This window comes from Mesoplodon mirus, assembly GCF_964341445.2.
Source record: "Mesoplodon mirus genome assembly, chromosome: 11".
In the NCBI taxonomy this organism is placed as follows: Eukaryota; Metazoa; Chordata; class Mammalia; order Artiodactyla; family Ziphiidae; genus Mesoplodon; species Mesoplodon mirus.
The window spans coordinates 80972405-80992268 of NC_138987.1; the positions used below are offsets into that span (position 1 = coordinate 80972405).

Consider the following 19864-nt stretch of genomic DNA (forward strand, 5'->3'; position numbering starts at 1 on the left):
GTGGCCAGTGATGAGACCACCCCTGTTCCTCCAAGTCCTGTTCAAGTAGGCAATCTAGAAAGCTGGTCTCAAAGAGACCAGTTAGTAAGCAGTTAGGAATCCCTGAGTCAAAGATCTCACAAAACAGCAGCTTATTCCATAATTTAAAAAAATATTTATTGTGAGTCCACTGTGGTCTCTGGCATTGTTATTAGTACCAGAGATACGATAGTGAGCAAAACAACCCCATTCCTACAGCGCACAGTCCTTGAATGGAGGGCAGATGAGACAAGGGACGATTCCATTACCAAAGTTTAAGTAATGAGGACCGGGATACGGGTGGTAGAAGCTGCTACCTAACCACCTCTGTGTTCACTCTTATGGTTCCACATGGACCTTTTCAATCAAAATTGTACTATGTCACAACACAGCATATGAAATGGTATCTAGAAACTGTGTCCCTAGAATAAAAGAGACATGGAGGGTGGGGTGGGAAAGGGAGCAATGCATAATGAAGAAAATATTATAATTATTTGACCTTTTTTTAACCTTTCAGAGAAGGTTAAACTTTCAAATATATTATATCAAGAAAGGCTGTTTAATAAACAAAACATTGGAACATTTGCCTGGCATGTGTAATTCTTAGACAATAGTGGGAAAAGGAAGTGAAGAAAATTTTTAGTTTGGAACTGAAAAATCAAATTTTAGTATTTTTCTATGTGTACAAAAATAGCTTTATTTTAAAAGTTTAAATCCCTATGTAAAGCAATTTTTTAGGGCAGTGAAAATACTCTGTATGATATTATAATAATGGATGCATGTCATTACACATTTCTCCAAACCCATAGAATATACAACACCAAGAGTGACCCATAACGTAAACCATGGACTTTGGGTGATTATGATGTGTCACTGTTGAGTCATCAATGTAACAAATGTACCCCTTTTGTTGATAACGGGGGAGGCCATGAATCTGTGCCGGCAGGGAGTATATGGGAAATCTCTGTACCTTCCACTCAATTTTGCTGTGAAACTAAAACTGCTCTTAAAAAAAAGTTTTGTTTGGAAAAAAAAATTTTGCATCTTGGTTGGGAGCTCTGAGCACACCCCCTTATAATGCAGCCACATAAGTGAATCAGATATTACAGAATAAAAAGCCCAGTAACACACAAGCTCTTAAATGAACAGGAATGGCTCTAGCACTAGTATGTGTTAGGGTTTTCTCAGGAATAATAGATAAAGCTTAGCACTCCCATTGGAGCATTAAGATCATTTTCTCTCCTTTTTCAGATGTCAAACCTGAGAGCTGGCGTACTCACCAGCGCCCCCTTCTGTATGCGCCTTCTAATTTGGTCGTTGCTACTTGTTAGCACCTGGCTTCTCCCTGTTCTCTCTGCTTGAGCTCTGGGCACAAAAGTGAAGTTGATAGTTAAGTTTTTTTTTTTTTTTAACATCTTTATTGGAGTATAATTGTTTTACAATGGTGTGTTAGTTTCTGCTGCATAACAAAGTGAATCAGCTATATGTAAAGATACATCCCCATATCCCCTCCCTCTGGCGTCTCCCTCCCACCTTCCCTATCCCAACCCTGTAGGTGGTCACAAAGCACCCAGCTGACCTCCCTGTCTCCATGGTGACTGTTGCAAGATATAATTGACCCTTCCTGTATCGTTTGCAGTGAAAGCCTGACTCCAGGTCTCTGAGCTGTCCTCCGCATCTTGCCTGGAAAAGCCAAAACAGCCGTATTTTCCCTTGGGCCCTGGCCATCTGGCCCACTCCCCATGCACTGTTTTCTCTAGATCAGGAGATTGGGGTAACCACCATTCACCCTGCGGGGGAGCAGGTGAAGGGAGTGTTGGAGTGGAAAAGCCTAGTTTTAAATAGGGAATATCGTGGGCACCATGCTTACCAGGATAGCCTGGCGTGATGAGAAATCTTTATTTTTTTCATATCTTCAACAATATTCTTCTGATCGGTATGCCTTTCTCATCACTAGTCCTATCTGAAATTTTTACACTATTCTCTCTTCATGAGAAAAAAAATCTTTATTTAGTTTAAAAACATTACATTATTGAGAAGGCAAATTTAAAGTACTTGACCCTTTGTTGCACATTGTCACAAAGAGTTGTCTTAACAAATGAGACATAAAAGGATGTTTTCAAGAGTCCCAGGAGAGGGTGGAAGGGAGGTTCAAGAGGGAGGGGATATGGGGATGTATGTATACATATAGCTGATTCACTTTGTTGTACAGCAGAAACTAACACAATATTGTAAAGCAATTATACTCCAGTAAAGATATATATATATCTTATATCTTATACCTATATCTATATATAAAGAGTCCCAGGAAAATGCAATGTTATTTCTTAGGATATAGACTTTAGATGGGGTGCTACGTGGGAGCCCTGGATGCTGGTGATAGTCTTGGTGGAAGTGAGTTAGGCATCAAGAGAAAGGAGGGATATAACATAAAAAAGATAACTTGGCTTTCCTCACATTTGCTCAGGGCAAAATTAGCACAGACCACTGAGCATACGTTTACCCAGAGGTACTTTTTCTATTTACCACCAGGGGCCCTAGCTGACTATAATCAGGTGATTGCATTTTTTTTAAACATCTTTATTGGAGTATAATTGCTTTACAATGGTGTGTTAGTTTCTGCTTTATAACAAAGTGAATCAGCTATACATATACATATATCCCCATATCTCCTCCCTCTTGTGTCTCCCACCCAACCTCCCTATCCCACCCCTCTAGGTGGTCACAAAGAGAGGTGATTGCATTTTGAACTCTCCTTATGGAGCAGGAAAACCAGCTGGCTTTCAGTACTAACTTGGGGACTTTGGTTTTGCATATATTGGGTTGGCCAAAAAGTTCATTCGGGTTTTTCAGACGATGTTACAAAAAACCCCGAGCAAACTTTTTTGGCCAACGCAATACCTTTTAAATCAGATGCAACTTCATGCTTTATGTGGATCTTTAATGGTAGTTTAAGTCACTTGATTAGTTGATTAGACGGAGGTTTTTATTGTTGTTGAGTCCATGAAAATTTCACTTTTCACTAAGTTTAAAAAAAAATTCATTCAAGTTTCCTTTTTCTTTTTCCTCTTTGGCTTCTAGTTAGCGAGTTTCAGTTTTTAAACTCACCTTCAGGCACATTTTATCCATTCATGTGAAATTCCAGGTAAGTGTGGCCTGCAGGGGCATCAGACCTGACCCTTTTCTTTACCTCATACCCTACATCCAAATCCTGTCGGTTCTACTTTCAAAATATTGTATATTCCTAAATCAAGTATGTCTCAACATTACATCTTAGTCCAAAACACCATTAACTATTTCCTGGACCGCTGAAATGGAGTTGTAATTGGTTTCTTTACTTCCACTACCTTCTACCACCTTCCCACCCACCCAGCTGTCGGGTTGGGCCACTGAGTCTCCAGAGGTTTAAACGGCAACATTTTTTCAAGGAAATTGGCTTGGTGGTCGCGCCCCTCACGCAGTTTGTTTTTGCCTTATCTGGATGGTCGTTCCTGGCTCATCCCTGACTTATGGGAGACTAGATATTACTACATAAGTAAGAATAAGGAGTTGCTATGGAGTGTAGAGCACACAGAGAAGAGTCATGAAAAGAATATTATAGTTCATGTTGGACAGGAGGATTTTTTGCACCAATAAATGACTCCCATCTTAACAGCTTCTGCTTCAAAATAAACAAGTTCTAGGACAAAAGTTTAACATAATTAGAGACTCCGAGGGCAGTAAGCAGAAGGTCACGTAACTCATGAGGAATAAGGTCCAGGAATTTTCAAGCAAAGATAAACATGGGGCTATACACACAAACTAGGATGACCTCAGTGAATATGATAACATTTAATTTTATTTTTATTTTCTTAAAATTTTTGGCTGTGTTGGCTCTTCGTTGCTGCATGCAGGCTTTCTCTATAGTTGCAGTGAGTGGGGGGCAACTCTTCGTTGTGGTGCGTGGGCTTCTCATTGTGGTGGCTTCTCTTGTTTAGGAGCATGGGCTCTAGGCACGCAGGCTTCAGTAGTTGTGGCACAGGGGCTTAGTTGCTCTGCGGCATGTGGTATCTTCCCTGACCAGGGATCGAACCCATGTCCCCTGAATTGGCAGGCGGATTCTTAACCACTGCGGCACCAGGGAAGTCCTCTGAATATGACAGCATTAAACGCAGGGGCCAAGTTGAAAGGGACAATTTGTCTTTAATGAATTTTTCCCCCTAGATTTCTGTTTGTAAGCTTCAAGTACTGTTCCCTTCTCCACTCCATCTGAAGTATGACTATCTAATACAGATACAACTGCAGCAAAATGAATGCCAGTCAGCAAACTGAACTGTGCAAGAAGTCTGTTTTTCTACAGACCTCTGCTCTGCCAGCTGAGCTATGGAAGGGAGTACAGAAGTCTTCTTTTTTTTTGCAGTACGCGGGCCTCTCACTGTTGTGTCCTCTCCCATTGCAGAGCACAGGCTCCAGACGCGCAGGCCCAGGAGCCATGGCTCGTGGGCCCAGCCACTCCACGGCATGTGGGATCTTCCCAGACCAGGGCACGAACCCGTGTCCCCTGCATTGGCAGGCGGACTCTCAACCACTGCGCCACCAGGGAAGCCCAGTAAATTCTTATTTGTTCATTTATCCATTTATCCACTCATATGGTCACCCTTTCTTTCATCAGTTATGCATGCCTTACTCCTGTATAGCAAGACTATAGACACTGTTAATGAACCTTTTATGATATGTACAAATAGGTCATTGGATGGGTGTGACTGCCCTAGCCATTTATCTAGTCAGCTCTAGACGGAAGCCTTAAGTAAGATCAGTGAAGATAAGCCCTAGAGTCACTATTCCCATGGATCTGATGAACAACGCTCACGACTAGGACCTCCCCATTGCCCTTACCGGTTTCTAGTGAACAAGTAGTTTAGAGCAGAAATAGTGACTTATGGACAACAGTACCTCCTCACCTCTTCTCTAAATAAATGTTATCAATGATACTTTCCAGGCTTCACATAGAGAGTTGGATGAGATAAAATCTTAGATCCAGAGCAAAGTTCATAACTCTCTTTCTTTTTTAAGTGAAGTATAATTTTTATATGGTAAAATGAACAGATCTTAAGCGTTCAATTCAATGAGTTTTTGACAATTCTATACACCCATTTAACTACCAGCCAAACAAGAACTTAACATTTTTATCACCTCCCTCCACAATACTCTCATACCCCCTTCCAGTCAATTCTCCTGCCAATATGGCAGAATTTTTATTGCGAAATCCCCCAAATGTTCTTAGTGATGTCTTCTATTTTATTTAACATTTGAATTCTGACAACTTTCATCTGTTGGAAGCAAACTAGTGAGAGCCAACGTTTGCTGCATCATCTCAATACCCATAACTATTCTATGAGGTAGGAACTATTAGTCCTTTCATTTTACAGATGAGAAGACTGAAGCTTAATGAGATAAAGTGAGTTTCCCAAAGACCAAAAAGCTCTTAAGTGGCAAAGCTGGAATTTGAACTCAGATGGGCCTGATTCTAGAACTTAACTTTTAGTTAATTTTTTTAAAAGACACATTTATTCAGCATCATGATCAGACTATTACATTTAGCAATCAACAGCATGGGTACAAGAACAAAACAAACCCAAAAAACTACATTAAAACCCTTTGTTGGAATGCTTTACGCTTGCCACAGAACAGAAACTGAAATAACGTGTTATACGATTAGTCACAAACACAGTCGTTGAGGGTTTTTTTGCCCATACACATGAGTATTGTCTAAAACATGTCTTCTCTGTAGCAGCTAGGCCCTGCCACCACTGTGCTTGGCTGAGTTCACAAATCTGTTGTAACCTGTAGCTTCCCTGTCACTTCTCTGGCTCTCCTCTCCTACTAAGCTTTGTTTCCTGGCAGTAATCAAAACCTTCTGCCACTGCCATAGCTACTGCTGCTGCTGGAACAGCCATAGCCACCTTGGTTTCGTGGTTTGGCAAAGTGTTGGCCTCCACCACCACCGGGGCCACATCTTCTGCCTCCAAAGTTTCCTCCATTCGTGGGTCCAAAATTTGAAGACTGATTGTTGTAATTGCCAAAATCATTGCAGCTTCTGCCACCTCCAAAATGGCTTCCATCGTTACCAACTCCATTATAGCCATCCCCGCTGCCACCATATCCCCCACCATCGCGGCTGCCACCAAAGACATCTCGACCACTGAAGTTTCCTCCACGACCAAAGCTGTCATTCCCACCAAACCCACCTCCGCGACCACCACCAAAGTTTCCAGAACCACTTCGACCTCTTTGGCTGGATGAGGCACCAGCCATCTCTTGCTTAGATAGGGCTTTCCTTACTTCACAGTCGAGGCCATTCACAGTGTGGTATTTCTGAATGACAGTCTTGTCTGCGGAGTCATGGTCCTCAAAGGTTATGAAAGCAAAGCCTCTCTTTTTGCCACCGCCTCGATCAGTCATGATTTCAATCACTTCAATTTTCCCCTACTGTTCAAAACAATCTCTTAGGTGATGTTCTTCAGTGTCTTCTTTAATGCCACCAATAAAAATCTTTTTCACAGTGAAGTAGGCACCAGGTCTCTGAGAATCTTCTCTTGAGATGGCCCTCTTTGGTTCCACCACTCTTCCATCCACCTCGTGTGGCCTTGCCTTCATGGCCACATCCACCTCCTCCACAGTGGCATACGTGACAAACCGGAAGCCTCTGGAGTGCCTGGTGTTTGGATCCCTCGTTACCACACAGTCTATGAGCACTCCCCACTGCTCACAATGGCTCCCCAGACTCTCTTTCAAAGCTCAAACCTCCGATGAAGAGCTTCCACAGCTGTTCAGGCTCTTTGGGAGACTTTGACTTAGACATGACCTCAGTCGTGGCGGGGTGGGGGGAGACTTTAACAATGCTTACTTGGCGGCGTCCATGGGCAGAAAGGCTAGAACTTGACTTTTATTTTATTTTTTTAATTAAATTTAATTAATTAATTAACTTTTTTGTCTGTGTTGGGTCTTTGTTGCTGTGCGCAGGCTTTCTCTAGTTGCGGCGAGCGGGGACTGCTCTTTGTTGTGGTACGCAGGCTTCTCATTGTGGTGGCTTCTCTTGTTGCAGAGCATGGGTTCTAGGTGGGCGGGCTTCAGTAGCTGCAGCATGCGGGCTCAGTAATTGTGGCACACAGGCTCTAGGGCTGGCAGGCTTCAGTAGTTGTAGTGCATGGGCTCAGTAGTTGTGGCTCGCGGGCTCTAGAGCACAGGCTCAGTAGTTGCAGTGCATGGACCTAGTTGCTCTGCAGCATGTAGGATCTTCCCGGACCAGGGATCATACCCGTGTCCCCTGCACTGGCACGTGGATTCTTAACCAGTACACCACCAGGGAAGTCCCTAGAACTTGACTTTTAAATCACTATGCTAAAGAGCAGGTGCACCCTGAGGTTTGGCTAATGACTGCAATTTTCACATGTCTGGATTTTGTGCATCTGCTATTATGACGAAAGGAGAAAGAGTAACTTGGTTGACTTAATACCATCATACAGTGTAACTTCCATTTCCTTTATAATATCCTCACAAGGCTTGTTACTCTTTCATTAATTTGTGCCTGCAAGATTTTTACCAGATGACTGTTAAGAACCGTGATGGAGATCATGATAATGATGAGAATTACGAAAGCAAACATCTCGGAGCACTTACTACGTCTCAGGAGCTGTGTGAAGCACTGCACCTGAATTTCCTTATTTAGTTCTCATAAGCACTTTCAGGTAGAATCTGTCATTAACATTTTTACAGACTAAAATTTTGAGACTTTGAGAGCCTGAGTGATTTGCCCAGTGCTGCCCAGTTAAAAAGTTGGTAGAGCTGATTTTCAACCACTGCCATATACAGCCTCTTAATCCTCTATTTATGTCCTCAGTCCTGTTAATAAAGAATGGTCTTCGTTCCTGCCCCAACAAGATTTCACCAGGATAAATGTGTGAATGAGAACTCTGCCAGCTGACACTCTTTTAGGTAAGATCTTATTCGTCCTAAACACTTAAGTCCACCTGGTCTTCAAAAACTTGGAAAATAGCCAGGCTGGGCCTTGGCCAAGTTGTGAAGTCGAGGAAGTTTGTCTTGGGCATTTTATACTCCTCTGCCATACCCTCTAAGTATCCTGTCAACCAAAGACTCCTCTAATTTTCCATTCCTGGAGCCCAAATCTTGCCAGAAGGACTGAGCTCTTCAGCCTCCGCCCATTTATTTGTTGAGACTCCCTGACGCCCCTCCCACTCCCACCTGCCCCAGCTTGTTGATTTCCCATCTGTATCTGAGTCAGTTTCCCGCTAGCTTCGCCATCCAAGCCTGTGCTAATGTCGTCATGGAGGGAGGTTGGCAGGAGGCCCTCCAGACACCCGCGGCTTTCTAGAGGTAGGACCCCTATCTATTTGGCAACCAGAGTGCTGTGTCGTCCAGGACTGATAGGAAGGGAAGAGAGGGCAGTCTTAGTGATAACAATGGCTAATCATATAGTATTTAATCTGTGCCCATACTGTTCTCAGTACTTTATATGTATTAATTTATTTAATCCTTACAACAGTCCTATGAGGTATGTTAGTCAAGGCTGCAGCAAGAAATAGGAGGCACACAGAGATGGAATTCTGAAGAGAATTCAAAGAAGGGACTATTTGCAGATGTGTAGGCAGATTTAAGGGAATCAATCAGGAATATGGAGGCTCACAGGAGACTAGCCGTAGTAGAAAGCCGTTCTTACTCCTAGGCCAAAATGGCAGTTGAGAAAATGGTGTAGTTAGAACCTGATGAGGAGCCATTCGAGGAAGAGCTGCTCTAAGGAGCCAATGGCAGTCATGGAAGGATGAGGCCAGAGCCCCAGTGGTGTGGGGTTGGGGGAAGCAGGGGAAGTGAACATCTTGGGGGTTGGTGAGGTGTTGGGGAAGCTAGGACTCTTCCTCCTTCTGATTTCCTATTGGCTGAAACAACTAGAAGCCTGAGGTCAGGGGCATCTGGGTGATACAGGCTTGACATACCAGTCACCATGGAGCTCAGTACAGGGCACAAGGACAGAGAAAAAGAAGTCCACGAAGAAACTGAAGCACAGAGAGGTTGAACAATGTGCCTAAAGTCACAGAATTAGGAAATGGCAGCACTGGGTTCTGAACTGAGGCTGTCATGTCTGCCGTAGCACTGAGGAGTTCTCCCACACTTAACAGAGCATCTTACGGGTTCCAAAAATGCTCTCGGGCTCCATTCATCTGTTTAAAATGTCCTTGTACACAGTAGACCCAGAACAGAAGTTACTTCCTGACAGGTTTGGGTGACACTGGTAGGCCTTGGCCAATTCAGCAGGTTAATGATAGCTAACGTGGTCAAGTTTATGAAACAGAAAGATCATGAAATATTTAGTAAGTTTGCTGGAAAACTGCTGAGAAGTTGGGGAGAATCATTTTGCCTCAGCTGAGGAGAAACTGAGACTTGTGGTTTCTGGGTGAGAGAAGTCAGTATGTACTCAATGTGGACAACTTCTGCAAAAAAAAAAAAAAAAGACTACCCACCTGGGTTGAACCTGCTGGTGGCAGAACAACTGGTAGAAAATGCATGCATCGTGTGGAGACATTTCCTGTGAAACAAGGTACAGAAAAGCACTCTTTTGTGAAAAAGAGAATTCAAGAGAAATGAAATGATTAGAATAAGTCCTTTTTACATTAAAGCAGTGAAGCTCTAATGATAGCCTTTTAGTGTTTATTTTATTTCTAATTAAGTTTTTGTTTTCTCCTTGGTAAAATTCGGCAGCAAGCTGAAGTGCCCTTTTAATGGAGCCAGACAATGGTTTCTATGAAGAAAAAGGGTGAAGCTGGGAAAGAGGGAAGAGGCCCAGGATGATGCATTTAGAGACACAAAAGTGTAAGAAAAATACTGGCTTTTCTTATGTAATTTAGCAACAAAATTGTGTAGCGTGTAATGAGGTACTGTGGCTTGGCATTATCGCTATAATTTGAGAAAGAAAAGCAGTCTTTACAGACCCAACTGTTCTATGATAGATCTCTGTGAAAAGTAAATCAAATGTACTCAGCTTATAACCAAACAAAATGTTATAGACCCAGAGAATACTCTCTCCTACTAGATATTTTTCTCTCCTACTAGTTGTTCAAAAATTGTTTTTGTAAAATTCTATTAAGCTATTTGAAATGTGGAAGTTGGGCTTTAGGTGAGCAATCTTTATTTATCATAAAGATGGAATATAATTGCCTTAACCGTTATTCTTTCTAGAATTTAGCTATTTCTAAAAGCTGATTATTAATAATATTTATTATACAGCTGGTTTGTTTCAAGCCATAAATACTAGACACATATATAAATAGTCAAATAGACATGAAAAAGGCACTCCCCATCTTTCTTTCCTCTGGACTCTAAGTTTCTTAGGATGCTGTGGCACGGGGCATGGGGCCCTAGGGGTCATGAATCTTGTCAGAGGGGACTCCATCTGAACAATGATTTCAGGAAAGGATAGTCAAAAAGATAGTCTAATGTGTATGCATCCAACCCTTCAAAGGGCTGGGAAATTATACCCCCGCATTTGAAAGTAAAAACTAAAACATCATCCAAATTATAAAATAGAAGATAGGCTTGGGTAATGTCCTTAAGAATCCTAGAAATGGTTCACATTTAAAATACTGCTTAAACCCAAGGACACTTGTTTATAATTGATACATACAGCAAGTGGTCATGATTCTGGTTTGTAACTGGTGTGATCTACATTGTTTTCCAACCAGACGTATCTATGATTTGTCTAATGCACTGGAGAAATATATAAGGTATGCTGTGCATCTATTTTACTCTCATAATTTAGGAGGTAGGGAAAGGAACATCTGTCTGTTGAGCTATGACAATATATCATCACTATCTACCTGTTAACTGTCCTCGACTTACAGCAGAACAGCGGAAAGGCAAAGTTATCCTTAATGGTGGTATAACAGCTAATCTATAGGCTGTAATTTACAATAGCGTTCCCCTGTAGGACTTGTGTACCTGCTAGTAACCGGGCATGCCTAAGGCATGTCCACCCTTTCCATTCACCCAGGCACCCTTCACTGGGATCTGGGAATGATCCTTGGGAACGACATGTCCCCAGGCCCCAACCCATCCTTAACAGATAGCTGTCTTCCCAACCCTGCAGTCACTAATCCTTCCTGCACTCTCCTTGCTCTAATTGTCTGGGCCCTCCCTGCCCTAAATAACCAGTGTCTCTAAGGAGAAGATGACACCCAGCATAGGGGATGGATGTTTCCAATTGTAAGAGACACACCTAAGGGGGCAATTTTAAAGTAGGGACGTTTTAGATTAGATAAAAGACACTAATATTAGAAAATCAACATTTGCATTTCTCAGTTCAGTGCTAAATTTTCATTTATCTCTGCATGTCAGGATTCCAACAAAGGCAAATTCAATGAAGTCAGTGTAATGAGAAACTGACATATTTAGCAGAGAATAAAATGTAAGTGGTTTCAGGACTGTCTTGGTATTGAATCTTATCTATCTAATAAGAATATTGTAATTATATTGTGAAAGTCATTGTATTTTGCTTTATCTAGTCATTTTCTTATTGCTCCTTACTCTCCATTTCATCTCGATAAACCCCTCAAAAAATAAGTTACTTTTGTTGAATCTTTACTGTTTGCCAGAAGCTGTGTAAGTTCTTTACATGTGTTAACATGTTTCATCCTCACAACAACCCTGTGTTAATATCTCCCAGTTTACAGATGATAAAAACAAGCATCAGAGAGGTTAATGTTCCCAAGGACACACAGCTGGTAAGAAGAGAACAGGATTTTTTTTTTTAATTTTTGTTTTATATTGGGGTATGGTTGATTTATGGTGTTGTGTTAGTTTCAGGTGTGCAGCAAAGTGATTCAGTTATACATATACATATATCCATTCTTTTTCATATTCTTTTCCCATTTAGGTTATTATGGAATATTGAGTAGAGTTCCCTGTGCTACATAGTAAGTCCTTGTTGATTATCTACTATAAAATATAGTAGTGTGTATATGTTAATCCCAAGCTCCTAATTTATCCCTCCACCCCGCAACTTTCCCCTTTGATAACCATAAGTTTGTTTTCTATGTCTGTGAGTCTGTTTCTGAGAACAGAATTTAGATTTCAGAGGGTCAGAGGGTCAGTTTCCAGAGTGTAAGCACTCAGCCACTAAGCTGAAGCGTCTCTGCCTACTCTGGTGGTTTACACTATAGAAATGGTTTGACTACTTCTCATCTTTCCTCTTTATGTATGATGACTTACAAATGTAACTAATGGCCTAACAGTCTGTACATGTGTCCTCTTCACTTTCCTGCTCTGTGTCCTGACTCCTGTCTGTGTCCCTTATGTTCTCCCTGAGGTCACACCATCTGATTCCACAGTATTCTGAGCATAGTATGAGGGGAATCTCAGCAAGTTGGTGAGTGCACTGCTGATTACCCCACTCTCCAGGTATTTGAACTTGTAGGAAATCTCATGTCAACCAGAGATACAGCGAAAAAGAAAGACCAGGTGTCCTGGATTCGAGCATTCTCTATAGATATTGGAAAAGGTGCTAGCTCTATAAGTTCCCAGCCCTCTTTAGATTGGCTGTAAAATTGCGGCTTTCAAAGTTCTTGACCACAACTTACTATTAGAAATACATTTCTGTTGCAACTCACAACACATATATTTACATACAAAGAACAGAAACAAAATATCATAAGACAACACTTACCTTTGCTATGTGATATGTGTTCTGAATGTTTCTATTCTATTTTAATTTTTTTTAAAGATGCTGGTTCAGATCCAGTAAATTGATTTCACAACCCATTAATGGGCCATGACTGGTAGATTAAAACACACCACAATAAAGGATTATTTCTAACTCAACATACAATGAATTTTCACTAATAATAGATTCAGACCAAAATATGGTTCATGCCTTGATTATCTGTGAAAAGTTATGCAAATTATTTGTGTTTTCCTATGTTTTATATGCTTACCAGAGGTCAAAATGCCAGTAAGGGGGAGCATCATGTGAGAAAGATTTTAAGATTAGACGTACCTTTAAAATGCAAGGCAATCGGGCTTCCCTGGTGGCGCAGTGGTTGAGAGTCCGCCTGCCGATGCAGGGGACATGGGTTCGTGCCCCGGTCTGGGAAGATCCCACATGCCACGGAGCGGCTGGGCCCGTGAGCCATGGCCGCTGAGCCTGTGCATCTGGAGCCTGTGCTCCACAACGGGAGAGGCCACAACAGTGAGAGGCCCAAGTACGGCGGAAAAAAAAAAAAAAAAAAAAAAAAAAGAACAAAATGCAAGGCAATCTTGAGGAAAAAGAACAAAGCTGGAGGTACCTCATGCCCTGACTTCAGACTATACTACAAAGCTACAGTAATCAAAACAGTATGATACTGGCACAAAAACAGACACATAGATCAGTGGAGCAGAATAGAGAGCCCAGAAATAAACTCTGAACCTATGATCAAAAGGAAGCAAGAATATAGAGTGGAGAAAAGACAGGCTCTTCTATAAGTGGTGCTGGGAAAACCAGACTGCTACATGTAAAAGAATAAAATTAGAACAATTTTTTTAACACCATATATAAAAACAAACTCAAAATGGATTAGAGACCTAAGTGTAAGGCTGGAAACCATAAAACTCCTAGAAGAAAACACAGGCAGAACGTTCTTTAACATAAATCATAGCAATATTTTTTAGATCTGTCTCCGAAGGCAAAAGAAACAAAAGCAAAAATAAATGAGTGGGACATAATTAAACTTAAAACCTTTTGCACAGCAAAGGAAACCACCAACAATATGAAAAGACAATCTATGGAATGGGAGAGAGTATTTGCAAAGGATATGACCAATAAGGGGTTAATATCCAAAATCTATAAACAACACATACAACTTAATATCAAAAAACCAAACAACCTAATTAAAAAATGGGCAGAAGACCTGAATAGACAATTTTTCCAAAGAAGACGTACAGATGGCCAACAGACACATGAAAAGATGCTCAACATTGCTAATTATCAGAGAAATGCAAATCAAAACCATAGTGAGGTACCACCTGACATCTGTCAGAATGGTTGTTATCATCAAAAGCTACAAAAATAACAAATGTTGGCTAGGATGTGAAGAAAAGCATACCCTTGTACACTGTTGGTTGGAATGAAAATTGGTGCAGTCACTATGGAAATCAGTATAGAAGTTCCTCAAGAAACTCAAAATAGAATTATCATATGCTCCATCAATTCCACTTCTGAGAATATATCCAAAGAAAATGAAGACACTAATTCAGAAGGATACATGCAACCCAATGTTCATAGCAGCATTATTTATAGTTGCCAAGGTATAGAAGCAACATAAGTGTCCATCAACAGACGAATGGATAAAGAAGATGTGGTATATATATGCATATGCAGTGGAATATTACTCAGCCAAAAAAAGAATAAAATCCTGCCATTTGCAACAATGTGGATGGACCCAGAGTATATTATGCTTAGTGAAATAAGTCAGAGTGGGAAAGACAAATACTGTATGATGTCATTAATATGTGGAATCTAAAAATAAAACAAAAGAATGAGTATAACAGAACAGAAACAAACATAAAAATAGAGAACAAAGGAAAGGGAGGGGAAAAGGAAAGAGGGAGGGGCAATATAGAGGTGGGGTTTAAGAGATAAAAACTACTACGTATAAAATAAATAAGCAGCAAGGATATATTGTACAGAAGGTGGAAATATAACCACTGTTTTGTAATAACTTTAAGTGGAGTTTAAACTATAAAAATATTGAATCACTATGTTATTCACCTTAAACTAATATAATATTGTAAATCAACTATACTTCAGTTAAAAAAAATGATTGACATATGGGGGTTGTAATTGTGTTTGATTGTACATGAAGGAGATTATGGCCTTTCCTGAATACACGCTAGCTAAGGTTAGCTCTACAGTGTTATTATAATCTTTTAAAATATTAAGATTTGGTCAGTTGCATAGTGGGGACAATTGGAAAAATTTGAATGTGGTCTAGGCCTTAGGGAATTATTGTTAATTTTATTAGGTGTGATGATGGTATTGCAGTTGTGTAGAAAAACGTGTCCTTTATAGATGCTTATATTGAAGCGTTTATGGGTGATATGTCATGATGTCTATAATTTATCTTAAAATAAATGTTAACAACAACAAAAAAGACTGGGGACGGGCAGGTGGAAAAGTAGCCCCATACCTCAGCCAGAGGCAGCTGCAGCAGATGCTACCATTATCCTGCTGCCACTTCTCCAGTCTCCTCTGTAACTAAAACTCCAGTTGCTGGGGATGGGTAAGAAGGAAAAGGAGGGAACAAACTTCCATGGACCCACTGAGAGTTAGATGTTAAAAAAATTGGTGTCGGGCTTCCCTGGTGGCGCAGTGGTTGAGAGCCCGCCTGCCGATGCAGGGGACACGGGTTCGTGCCCTGGTCCGGGAAGATCCCACATGCCGCGGAGTGGCTGGGCCCGTGAGCCATGGCTGCTGAGCCTGCGCGTCCAGAGCCTGTGCTCCGCAATGGGAGAGGCCACAACAGTGACAGGCCCACGTACCACAAAAAAAAAAAAAGAAAAAAAATTGGTGTCATGTTTCTGGCTCCAAGATAGATGGATTAAGCGTGCTACTCCCTGTCTCTCCAACTGTGTGCAGCTATAAAACCTGAAAACCAGGCATGGAGCAGCTATCTGAGGACTCTGAAAAATAACTAGGACAGGCAGATTGGGCAATAAGAACAGAATTTGAAGTAACATGAAAATGGCAGTGAATTTACATATTTAAAAAATTCTAACATTGCCCAGCATGGATTCGAGACCATCTGAAACATGGAAGTGGACATGACTGTGGACAGAGAGAGCCCCAGAAGCCTCTAGTTCAGGCACGAGGAATAGGAAAGGAGACAAAGAGTTTCTAGATATAAAACCCAAAGGCACAATCTTTATTTATTTATTTTTATAAATTTATTTATATTTTATTTGTTTATTTTTGGCTGCGTTGGGTCTTCATTGCTGCACGCGGGCTTTCCTTAGTTGCGGCGAGTAGGGGCTACTTTTTGTTGCTGTGCGCAGGCTTCTCATTGTAGTGGCTTCTCTTGTTGCAGAGCACGGGCTCTAGGCGCGGGAACTTCAGTAGCTGTGGCAAGTGGGCTCAGTAGTTGTGGCACACGGGCTTAGTTGCTCTGCAGCATGTGGGTTCTTCCCGGACCAGGGATCAAACCCGTGTCCCCTGCATTGGCAGGGGATTCTTAATCACTGTGCCACCAGGGAAGTCCCCAAAGGCACAATCTTTAGAAGAAAAACTTTGCCAATTAGACTTCATTAAAATGTAACTTTTGCTCTGTGAAAGATATTAGGAAGAGAATGAAAAGACAAAGTACAAACAGGGAAATTTTTGTAAATCACGTATTCGATAAAGGACTTTTATCCAGAAAATGATAAAGAACTTTCAAAATTAATAATGAGAAAACAAATAGCCCCTCCACCCCAAAAGGATAAAAGATTTGAATAGACACTTCACTTAAGAGGGTGTATGGAAGGCAAATAAGCACATGAGAAATGCTCAACATCTTTAGTCATTAGAGAAGTGAAAATTAAGGCTGCAATGAGAAACCACTAAACACGTATTAGAATGGCTAAAACAAAAGATGCTGATAGTAGAAAGTGCTCTCAAAGATGTGGAGCAACTAGAACTCTAAATTGCTGGTGAGAATTTAACATAGTATCACCACTCTGGAAAACCAGTTGGCAGTTTCTTATAAAGTTAAACGTATGGTTTCTATATGACACAGCAATACCTCTAATGGGCATATACCCTAGAGAAATGAAAACTAACATTCACACAAAACCTGTACATGAATGTTTATATCATAATAATTAAATTGATCAATTAAATAAATAAAATTTAACAAAATATTAATATTATTATATCATAATAGAATATAATTTCATAATTGCCCCAAACTGGAAACAACACAAATGTCCTTCAACAAGTAAATGGATAAACAGACTACTGCATTCATATACTGGAATACTAGTCATGCAACAATCTGGATAAATATAAAAGAAATTATGCTGTGTTACAAGATGCTAGCCTTAATAGGCTAATACTATATAATTGCATTTATATGACATTCTTGAAAAGACAAATTTGTAGTGATAGAGAACAAATTGGTGGTTGCCAGGAGTTACAGGCAGGGGGAGGATATGACTGCAAAGGGATACCATGAGGGAATTTTGGAGAGGGAAATAAAGAATTCTATATCCTGATTGTGGTGGTGATTTTATGACTTGATACATGGGTTAATTTTACTGTATGTTGGTTTAAAAATAGAAATTTAAAAAGCTGAACTGAAAGTGACAAAATTCTAACAACTGTTAATCTATGGAATGTCTCCTCTGTATGTTTGAAAATTTTCAAAATAAAAAGTAAAAGCAAACAGATTTATTCAGTCAAAACACCATTTTACAATGCAGCAGGGCACATTGGTTAAGAAATCAGTTTCTAATTTCAGATTTTTAGTTTTCAGGTCCTAGTTCTACAATCAACTAGTTACGTGACCTGAAGCAAGTTACTAAACTATCTGACACCTCAGTTTCTTCATCTGTAAAAAGGGATAAAATAGTATCTATCCCTTAGAGTTTTTATAAGGACTGAGTCAATAATGTCTGTATTTAGTAAACACCAATAGTTGTTATCTATTACTGTTGTTACTTTACTATCCCAAACTCTTGATGTAAACAAGATGTCCTGAATATTGAATTTTGGACTGATTTAATAAAAGTCTAGGTCTCTAAATCTTTTATTCTAAAACAAATCAAACAAAATACAGAACATTAAGATATTTTTCTACTATTCTATAAATTCTTTTCTTGGTTTCCTTTCATTCTCAGGGGGGTAAACATGTCATTAAGAAGTACCTGGACACCATATTGATTATTGTTATTTTCTAGGTCATAATTGGCATCCTAATATTTTAGAAAATCTGCAAGACAGAGAGTTAAAGTTAGTCATATAATTTTTAAAGGTAAGCCATGTACAGATATTCTGATAGTTCTTAAATATTGTAAAATAATTTATTAAGCATTATACTAATCAGACTGAAGCCTATGAATGCATCGTTGCTCCAAAATTCTAGATTGTATTAGTAAAGTAGGGATTTATGAGCACCTAGAAAAGAAAGCTATGGTCACCAGAAACCAGCACAGATTCACAAGGAGCAAGTTCATTGGATTGACTTCATCTCCTTCTTTGATAGCATTACTATCAGGTAAGTGTGGACCAGTTCAAGGCCTTTGTGAAAGTCTCATTATATTCTTTTGGATACAATAGAAAAACATAGGTTGAATGAAGTACCAGGTCATTGTTAAACAATGGTTTCTAGAATCTGGAGGGAGGTACATCTTTCTTGGTTTTCCCCTTTGTCCTCCGCTATTACACATTTTATCAGTGATTTGATTAATGATACAGAAAGAAATGCTCATAAAAACATCAGTAGATTCCATAAAACTTGGATATCAGAATTAGGTTTTAGTAATTTCTTGATAGTTGAAGGGATGAGATGAAGCAAGCAGAATAAAATTGATGTAGATGGTTGTTAAGGTTCTGTTCTTTCATCCAGAAGATCAAACATATAAATGTGATATGGAGATTTGTTACAATATATATAAGCAAAACCTATATTGCCTAAGCTAAATATGAGTACATTAGCTTCTCTGTTGCTGCTATATAAAAATTATCACAAATTTAGTGGCTTAAAGGAACACAAATTTATTCTCTTAAAGTTGTAGAGGTCAGAAGTCTAAAATGGTTTAGCAATGCTGCATTTCTTCTGGGGGCTCTAGGGAAGAATTTGTTTCATGCCTTTTCCAGCTTCTATAAGCTGCCCACGTTGCTTGGCCTGTGGCCCCGCAACACTTGGATCACTACTTCTGTTGTCACATCTCCTTCTCTGACTCTGGTCCTCCTGCCTCCTTATTGTGATTACATTGGGCCCACCAAGGTAATCCAGGATAATTTCCCCTTTTCAAGATCCTTAACTTAATTGTATCTGCAAAGTCCTTTTTGCCATGTAAGGTAACACATTCACAGGCTCCGGGGTTTAGGATGTGGACATCCCTGGAGAACCATTATTCAGCCTTTTGCAATGATGTTATTGCCACAAGTTATGAGATCATTGGAGGCGTTAATATTTTGAATAAAAGTTTATTTTGATCATACTTAATAAATACATTGATAATATAGCAAACTATAAAAATAATATAATACTTCAAATGAAAGAGGTTATAGTTTTACTCTACTCTTCCTTACCAGAGAATATGTAGAAAATGAAGTTCAGCTCCCGATACCATACATTGAAATACAGTCAGACAGGGGCACAATCAAAGACATATTGTAAAAGGATATAAGAATGAGGAACTAGAATGAGAAATTGGAGATGTCTACTGGAGAAAGAGGGCTGGGGAGTATAGCATAGCTACCTTCCCTCTTTGAAACGATAGCATATGGAATAAGCATTGGAGTTGTTACGAACATGTTTAATGGGACAAACGAAGGAAAGAGCTGGCCACATCAGGGAAACGTTTCAGTTCGATGGAAGGAAGAGCCATTGGATCTGGAACGGGTTCCCTTGAGAGCTATTGAGTTTTCTTTCACTGGAGACTCTCATGTATGGACTCTCTGTGATTTATATAAAAGCAATGCAAACATATGGAGAGTACCAAGCCAGATAAATTTCAATGCCCCTCCCATATTTCCATGTTTTAGTTCCATGATTCCAATGACTAAATATCTGTCCCTTCTTGAGGAAAGGAGAGAGAAATGTAGCCAGAGCACAAGAGC

The 19864-nt window shown here is 40.0% G+C and overlaps 1 pseudogene across 1 annotated transcript; it reads right to left on the reverse strand.

The window, feature by feature from the left end:
* Positions 1-5749: 5749 nt before the first annotated feature.
* On the reverse strand, positions 5750-6859 carry LOC309812537 (heterogeneous nuclear ribonucleoprotein A1-like; annotated as a pseudogene). The gene has a single exon. The product of its transcript is annotated as a heterogeneous nuclear ribonucleoprotein A1-like (transcript).
* Between the last annotated feature and the right edge of the window lie 13005 nt (positions 6860-19864).